The sequence below is a fragment of the Archocentrus centrarchus genome, chromosome 19 (genome assembly GCF_007364275.1).
Source record: "Archocentrus centrarchus isolate MPI-CPG fArcCen1 chromosome 19, fArcCen1, whole genome shotgun sequence".
Taxonomy (NCBI): domain Eukaryota; kingdom Metazoa; phylum Chordata; class Actinopteri; order Cichliformes; family Cichlidae; genus Archocentrus; species Archocentrus centrarchus.
This window is the reverse complement of record NC_044364.1, coordinates 25,356,525-25,366,497: the sequence shown is the minus strand read 5'-3', so window position 1 is coordinate 25,366,497 and position 9,973 is coordinate 25,356,525.

The window sequence follows — 9,973 nt, the reverse complement described above, 5'->3', positions numbered from 1 at the left end:
TCGTGGCTCTTGATACATCACAAAGACTTGCTGTCTTGGTCACAGATGCGCCAGCAAGACATGCACCAACAATTTGTCCTCTTTTGAACTCTGGTATGTCACCCATAATGTTGTGTGCATTGCAATATTTTGAGCAAAACTGTGCTCTTACCCTGCTAATTGAACCTTCACACTCTGCTCTTACTGGTGCAATGTGCAATTAATGAAGATTGGCCACCAGGCTGGTCCAATTTAGCCATGAAACCTCCCACACTAAAATGACAGGTGTTTCAGTTTCATTGTCCAACCCCTGTAGATGCTCTCCCTTGTGCTCTTTCCTCAGGCCTGGCTACCCTATCCTGGGCATGGTAAAAGGTTCCCTTGATGTGTGTTTCATAGGGGTCATTTGAATCGCTCTTTGTCTGGCTCCATACCCAGGACCAATTTGCCATGGGAGACCCTACCAGGGGGCATCACTGGGACACACAAACTCCTCTGATAAGGTGGCAATTCATGCAGTAGTCCTTGCATTATCTTGTGTTTATATTGAGTCTCCCCTTGTCCTTTGTTGCATTGTTCATGTACATGTAGTACATGCGTTTCTGGATGTTTGGATACCCTGGCTTAGTGCTCTGTAAACACCAAGATTTATGGACCTCTTTTTGATTCTCTGGACGAAGAAAGCATTAAAGTTTGCCTAATGTTTATTCCTGTCCTGCATTCAGGTCCACAAATCTTTGAGACACATATATGTGGGTTCATGACAAACCCATATGTGTCCCTGCTTTTTTTAAAGTCGTCTCTATGAAACACTTCTCTGGCTCATGTTCTATCACATGTTGAAGATTAAACACATTTCCACTTATATGTCAGAATATCCCACTTTGACCTAGAAATAAGTGTGACCATCAAGTGACCCTAACCTTTACTCTGACATAGATGACTGCATGCATGTGGGGTGTTGTTCCATCCCTGCATTCCAACAGCTTTAAGTTACTGCCCATATGGGGTTGGAGCCTTTTAATGTGGCTTTTTTTTTTTTTTTTACTTTTATTGTGAATTTTATCAGCAGTGTAAATAAACAGATACATTAAAAAAACGGGTCAATTTGATCACTGTGTGTTGTCTTAAATAAAGATTTACTGTGATGTACCTCATGAGTCATTCTTATTATTTATGGGGGTCTCCCATTGAGGACCCTTTGCTCATGTCAATATTTGGTGTTCATTTTGAAGAAACTTTAGAAACCTGGGAGAAATAAGACACCACATGGTGGACACTTAAGGTCTAATGGTCTTACTATTCCAGTAGAACTTGGCAAAAATGGCTCTGGACCAGTTTTGAATTTACAATAGATATTTATGTCCACTATTTCAATGTTTTATCTCAAAGTCTCAAAATCAAGCACATCATGAGCTACTAAATTGATGTCTTCACTTTAAGTGTTGCTAGTTTGCCCTTTATGTTGTCAGTTTCAGCAAACGAGTCATACACACACACACACGTGTGTGACATATATGTTTAGTAAACATGCAAAGAGTTTCAATCTTACATTGGGGAAACTGAACGTTCTTGGTAGTCTCTCAGTTCCAGGTTTGTCTGAAACTTTACTGGAGAAAATATTCCCTCATTGTCAACTTGTTAAATTCTGTGTGTGTGTGTTGCAGTCTGATAATGTCACTAACTAGAAACTAATTTGTGAATATGTTTGCTAATGATGTTAGCCAATGAACATGGCAAAGAAAATTCTTTTTTTTATTTTCCTTAAAGTTAGGATGCCCAAATTATACAAATAGACTTCATGTTTTATTCAGTATGACCTGAACCTAGTGACTGAGCCCATTAGGGAAGTGTTTCAAGGGGTATTATCAAAAGGCTGTTTTTCTAAACTCTGTAGTACCCGAAACATTTTGCAACTACAGATATTATCCCCTGTTGAAGATTACAACAATGCAGGTCGAAGGCATTTGTACATTGGCTTCACCATTTATACTATCTGTGGTGGGGAGTTTGACGGTTGTACTGTTAAGCTTTATTTTTAAATTGAGACAGCTGTTTAAAGGATGTTTGTGCAACTCTCTAATGATACCCAATGATGTTAAATAAACTGTATGGATAACTCCGTTGTTTGCATTTGTGTCCTTGAACATGTGAGCAGTGATACCCAATATTATCCTGCAATATTGTAGGCACTGACTTGGCCACGACGAACTGATCTACAGTACTAGTCAAAAGTGTGGCATTCAGTGCGTCCAAAAGTTTTGACTGTACATGATGCACAGCAAAGTTACAGCTATGTGGCTCATTGTTCCATGTTAGTTTTTATTGCAGAGAACAAATGTCATACACATTTCATTTGTTCCATAAAATCTTTTACAGATGGCTAAAATCAATACTGTTTCACACTATGCATAATTTACAGTAGTTATCTGGTGAATCTGGCAAGTTTTAATGCTTGCTTCGAATCATTTACGATTGTGCTAGTGATACACTTCATGTAGAGGTTTTCTTTATCCATCCCATCCCCCTCCTCTACAGCCATGGGCAACTGGACTGACCCACTCTAGCAGCAGAGAAGTCAAAAAAATTATGCCGATGTCCCTGATGTGAATATGACCTATTTTGATGCCCTAAAGAAACATGCAGAACTGGCTGTCTTCCTGCTGCCCTGTCCTATCAACCACACCTTCCTACACAACCTGGTAGTGTTTCTGGCTTTATAAACGTTCATTTTTAGCTAATTCTGACAAATGTGCTGCACAAATACCCAGTCTTTCTTACGCACCACCTCTTCTCCAGGTATTTCTGGACTTTCTTAACACATAAGCCTAGTTTCCCATTTTCCATTTCTGCACACATATTCCTCATTGCTATTTGTGTAATTTTGATGAATGGTTACATTTCTAAATACCACATTTAATCATATATTTTTTTAATTTTATCAATACACTATAAGGTTTAATGATAAACATACACATTTATAAGGCTTGCTTAATGTCTTGATAAAAACATACACTACATACCACATACGATAGACACATCCAGGAGGTATGAGCCCCACCTTTGCAACTGGACTAGAGTAGTGTGAATCTTACAAAACTCAAGCAGCTAGGATGAAAGCATAGATAAGGGCTGTGGTAGAATGTAGTGCCATATATATGTACACTGCTCAAAAAAAATAAAGGGAACACTCAAATAACACATCCTAGATCTGAATGAATGAAATATTCTCATTGAATACTTTGTTCTGTACAAAGTTCAATGTGCTGACAACAAAATCACACAAAAATCATCAATGGAAATCAAATTTATTAACTAATGGAGGCCTGGATTTGGAGTCACACACAAAACTAAAGTGGAAAAACTCACTACAGGCTGATCCAACTTTGATGTAATGTCCTTAAAACAAGTCAAAATGAGGCTCAGTATTGTGTGTGGCCTCCACATGCCTGTATGACCTCCCTACAACACCTGGGCATGCTCCTGATGAGGTGGCAGATTGTCTCCTGAGGGATCTCCTCTCAGACCTGGACTAAAGCATCCGACAACTCCTGGACAGTCTGTGGTGCAACGTGACGTTGGTGGATGGAGCGAGACATGATGTCCCAGATCCCAGATGTCCCAGATCCCAGATGTGCTCAATCGGATTCAGGTCTGGGGAATGGGCGGGCCAGTCCATAGCTTCAATGCCTTCATCTTGCAGGAACTGCTGACACACTCCAGCCACATGAGGTCTAGCATTGTCCTGCATTAGGAGGAACCCAGGGCCAACCGCACCAGCAATATGGTCTCACACGTCTCACGGTGTACTGGCCTGTCTCCTGGTAGCGCCTCCAGCCTCTGGACACCACGCTGACAGACACAGCAAACCTTCTTGCCACAGCTTGCATTGATGTGCCATCCTGGATGAGCTGCACTACCTGAGCCACTTGTGTGGGTTGGAGAGTCTGTCTCATGCTACCACGAGTGTGAAAGCACCACCAACATTCAAAAGTGACCAAAACATCAGCCAGAAATCATAGGAACTGAGAAGTGGTCTGTGGTCCCCACCTGCAGAACCATTCCTTTATTGAGTGTTTCTTGCCAATTGACAATAATTTCCACCTGTTGTCTATTCCATTTGCACAACAGCATGTGAAATTGATTGTCAATCAGTGTTGCTTCCTAAGTGGACAGTTTGATTTCACAGAAGTTTGATTTACTTGGAGTTATATTGTGTTGTTTAAGTGTTTTGAGCAGTGTGTGTGTATATATATATATATATATATATATATATATATATATATATATATATATATATATATATACACACACACTTATTTTACTTATTTTATATATATAAAAATAAGTAATTCACACTATACACTATACTCTATATACTATACACTATACACACTTGGAATTATAGATTATAATATTTACATTGTGCAATAATGGTCCAGTTAGGGCTCAGAGTTGAGCAGACGGATGGCTTGTGGGTAAAAACTCTTCTTCAACCTTTCAGTCTTAGTCCTCATGCAGCGGTAACGCCGGCCTGATGGGAGCAGGGAGAAGAGAGAGTGTCCGGGGTGGCCGGGCTGTTTTAGGATCTTCATGGCCCTCAGCCTGCACTGCTTGGTGTAAATGTCCTGCAGGTTGGGGAGGGTGGTTCTGATGGTCCGTTCAGCTGAACGAACCACCCTTTTTAGAGCCATGAAGTCCTGCTTAGTGCAGTTTCCCATCCAGGTGGTGATGCTCCCACGCATGATGCTCGCGATGGTGCAGGTGTAAAAGTTCCTGAGCACCTTGAGTGGGAGCTTGAAGTCTCTCAGCTGCCTGAGGAGGTAGAGACGCTGTCTGGCCTTCTTCACAGTGATGTTAATGTGATGAGTCCAGGACAGGTTCTGTGAGATGGTCACTCCCAGGTATTTGAAAGTGTCCACTCTTTCCACCTCAGCACAAGTGGATGGTAGTCCCTCTGCTGCTTCCTGCTGAAGTCCACAATCAGTTCCTTCGTTTTGCTGACGTTGAGCAGGAGGTGGTTCTCCTGGCACCAGTTCTCCAGGCGGGAGACCTCTCTCCTGTAGGCTGTCTCCTCAACAGCAGTGTCGTCAGCAAACTTGATGATGATGTTGGACTCTGACGTGGCCTCGCAGTCATGGGTGTACAGTGAGTACAGCAGAGGGCTGAGCAAACAGCCCTGGGGGATCCGGTGTTGAGGGTAAGGGAGGATGAGGTGAGGTGACCCACTCGTACCACTTGTGGTCTGCTGGTCAGGAAGCTGTGAACCCACCTGCACAGGGATGGGCCCAGGTCCATATATTTATATATTCTGGGTTTTTTTTAATCAAGGTAAAAACTGTCTGACATTAAAAATGTCTTTTTAAACAGAAATCTGGCTCAGAAGGCTGCAGAAATCACAACAAATATAACATCACAGTTCTATAAAGATATTTGAAGGGGCCAAAAAGCACAGGATTGATTGTAATGTAGGTACAATATCACAGACTCCTAAAGATTGTTGAAAAACAGGGTATTTCTGCATTTTATATATAAGCCCTTCATAAATCATATCAAATAAGCAAAGATATTACACATAAAAACATACAGAAACATCTGAATCACTTTATGACAGACGATCACTTTTTGGCACAAGACTGGCCGCTGTTGAAAGTAACTAATAAAGTAACATGTAATCTAACTTAGTTACTTCTAAAATTAAGTAATCAGTAAACTAAGTAAGTTACTTTTTAAAGGAGTAATCAGTAGTCGGACTACTTTTTCAAGGTAACTATACCATAACTGGCAATGAGTGGGTTATCTCGTCAGTTACTCAAGTTTCTACTAGCGCAACTGAAAGACAAGATGGTGTCTATTATATAGAGACTAGATGTTCTTGAATCTAATAAAGACTCACCTACAGAAGGAATAAAGAGGAAAAGACAGCAGCACAATCCGAAAACTGCGGTAAGACTTAGTATTTTTGTTTAAGAAACGACCAAGAGTCGCGAAATGGTCACAGTAAGTTGAAAGACGTATTGTGGTTCGGTTTCTTATTTTTATTTGGTTTCACCTAATAGGAAGCAGTTCGCGGCCTGCACAACTCCAAATCCAATAAAAGCCGGTATGATCCTCTGCAAAGAGTAAGAATCAAAAACAAAGCACGCAGTATTCAATGTGTGGAGGAGAGAATAACTTAAAATGTTTTTACTGTTATTTATTTTCACGTTTATTTTCCAGACTGTGTTCGCCTCACAATGCGAGTGTTTCTAATGCGTGGACAGTGACATAATTGTGTGTAAGTATCTATTGGTGTTGTATCTATCTATTGGTGTTTGTGTGTGCTTTTTGGCTGAATATTGTTTATGTATGCACTGTGTTTACACTCTTTATTTACAATGTACAAAAATGTTTTCCAGCTTCCGCCGCAACTTCCGATACAGTCAACCTCACGTTCTTGAAAAGGTGGCAGCCATTAAAAATTCTGCCTGGTGTCGTGCAAGAAGGAAGCAGGTAAGACGTATTGGATTGTATTCTTGGTCTGCTGTATTTGTGTAGTTAGCTTGGAAATACAGTTTTATTTTTGGAAAATATTACTTTTTGTTTTTTTAACTTTATAAAAAATCTGGCTTCTTCTGACCAACCCAAAATGTATATAAAAAGGTGATGCAGTGAAGTTGAAAATAATTACCCCTGAATGTTTATAGTTTTAGCAGCTGTAACATTTTGGGACCTAAAGATAAAAAGTGTCATGGCTGGGGAGGAAACGGGCGAGGAAGGGCAAACACGAAGGACACCAGAGGTAAACATAACTTAAAAGGGGATTTATTTATGTATGGGGGAAAACAAATACAAAACACCTTGGAAGGTAGATGAGGGGAGACAAAGGGAAGCCACAGGGATCACAGGAAACACTCAGGCACAAAACATCAACGACGTGACAAAGAACACATGGAAACTGAGGGCTTAAATACACAATGGGTAATCAGGGGAAGAGGAAACAGCAGTGCACAGCAGGTGAGGCAAATGAAACTAATAACACAGAGGAAGCAAAACTAAACACAAAGCACAGGGAAACCAGACTGTCAAAATAAACAGGAAGTGACTAACCAAGGAACATGCAGACTTAACACGGGGAACAGGCAGACAGACTCAGGACAGAGACGCAGACTAGTCACAACACTAGGAGACACAAGGAACCAGAAATAACTGAGGGCAAAAATGCAAAAGACAACAAAACATGACTCGAGAAACAGAAACAATACCAAGAAAACATAAAACACTGGGCCACCGGCCCAGGACATGACAGTCAAGTGTATAATCAGCTTAAAGGTGCCTCAAGGGTTAATGACCAGAATCACTTAAGTACTTTTATGAATGTTAAATACTTGTCCATTTGTCTTTTATTCACAGGATGCACAGAGTTGGTACTTTGACAGATAACCACTGTTATTGATGACAAAAATGGGCTGATATTATATGTGTGTATAAATATATATATATATATATATATATATATATATATATTAGGGGTGGGACTCGATTAAAAAATTAATCTAATTGATTAGAAGCTTTGTAATTAATTAATCAAAATTAATCGCATTTTAATCACATTTCAATATTTAACATGAGAAATATTAATTTAAGTTTGGTTGATGAATGAATCAACCAGTCTACGTAGGACGGGTCCTTCGAAGGATGCGGCCCCTGAATTTGGACACAGCTCATGTGATAGTTCATGTGACAACGTGATAACAGACATTCCAATTTAGGAAGTGCTGTCAAGCAGCTAATGAAAACATCAACCGCATGGGTTATGTTTTATTGTTTGCGCTTTATGTGCAATTTTACAGGATTTCTGCAAACTCCTTGGAGGAAGTATATAACGTTCTGGGGACATGTTGAATGCATGATCTGTAAGTGTAAATTCTCTGGTTTTATATGCAAAAAGAATTATTGCTTTATCGTGTGGTTGCAATTCAACCGGCATTTAAAAACAGTTATGCGATCAGGGGACCGCCAGGAGGACTGGCACTCCTGTCCGTAAGATTGAGTTAATAAGAATGGGATACCATTCAAGTTCATATGCATGAGAAGGCAGACGAGTGAATACTTTTTGTAGTATAGTGTATAGCTGGAATATTCTCTCCGGACCCCCTTTTTAAATGTTGGATCATCTATTGGCCATGGTACACTGGCCAGATATGTGTTGGGCAGACAATTTTTAGGTTACTTTTTCTAAGCCCTTCCCTGTGCAGGATAAGCAGTGTTGTCCTGAAAAGGGCTGCTTAGTCACTTAGGATGCTGCCGGACTTCCCTGCTGCCCCAGATACTGAGAAGATCGACCTCTTGTCCACAGGCCACCTACGTGCAGGTTTGCGAATATAACCACCATTGGTCACCGCTACCTGTTCCTTGACCATTCCCCTCCACTGCAGGTGATGAAAATTGGATGATAAAATGATGAAAGTGCACAATGAAATCTGTCCGTGAAGGGTATTAAAGTGGAAGAACCTTTGCACAGGGGGACTCACACCAACTTGGCAAGAGAGAACTTGATCCATTGGCACGGAAAGCCATTACACCTGGAGATCTCACCGACTGCAGTGGATGACCATGACTTTTACGTGTCTTGTCATGCTCAGGGCTCTGCAGAATCTGCTGAAACTGCCTTAGTTATCGCGTAAGTCCAATAACACAACAGCATTCTGGTTCAGATCAGGCAGGCCATTCTTCCCAATCCACACCCCCTCCAGGTCTGTCATTGCCTTTTTGAGCATTGAAGTCCCCAGTAAGATAATAGAGTCCCTAGATGGGGCATTTTTAAGCACTCCACCCAGTGATTCCAAAAGGAGGGAGAACTCCAAAGTGCTGGCAACAAAATGGGTATGATCTCATTGGTTTGCTGCCATTTGTTAAGTTTTTTTTTTTTTTTACATAACTTGTTATGGGTGTATCGATTTAAAAACCCAATGCTGTGGGTCCACTAGACCTACAATCCATCAAACATTGGCTGAGTAATAAACAATAACACCATAACCTCTTTAATACATTATCTTTCCCTGTAAGATCAGCCACTCTGCTGCCACTATACTTCTCCATATGTCTAACTGGTCAGATACTACCAATACCACTTTTTTCATATGAACAAAATTGTAGCTAGGCTGGAAAATCCTGGTTTGACTTGCTAAGTTGAAAACCACCGTTGTCTGGCTGCTTAGGTTGACTGCCAGACTGAAAACTGAAGCAAACAAAAAAAAAAAAAAACATTTCCCCAACCAGTTTAAAGAAAAAATATTCCTTTACCATCGTGTTGTATGTTTTTCTATACACTCCTGATCAAAATCTTAAGACCAGTCGGATCTTAAGAAGGTTCTAAGTAGAGCTTCACAATGCTAAAAAAGGAAATCGGCGCAAGAGACAAAAACGTTTGAGCAGGGAATTTTTTGAAAACTGCATTTACACTCAAACATGATTTTTTCAGCTGATCAAAAGTTTAAGACCATAGCCTTTAAAAGCCAAAAGCTGTGCAAAAATTTGGATTCCATATCATTTTCTGTCTAGTCTTTACACTGTCAAGACCTTCTGATGGCAAAAGCAAAAAAGCTCACTGACTTTGAACATGGTAGGATTGTTAAGCTGCATAAGCAAGGCCTCTTACAACGTGCCATCACTGCTGAGGTTGGATGCAGTAAGACAGTCATTTTGCATTTTTTAAATGATCCTGAGGGTTATGGAACAAAAAAGTCAAGTGTTAGACCCAAAAAAATTTCACCAGCGCTGAACCACAGGATCCGATTGACTGTCCATCAAGACACAGGACGATCCCCTACACAAATTAAGGCCATTACTGGTGCTGACTGCAGCCCAATAACCATCAGATGGCATCTGCGAGGGAAGGGGTTCAGAAACAAAAAACGTCTTCAAAGGCCACGTCTTCTTCAACGCCACAAAATTGCCCATTTGGAAGAAAGTTGTCTTCTCTGATGAGACATGGAGATCCCACCTGAGATGT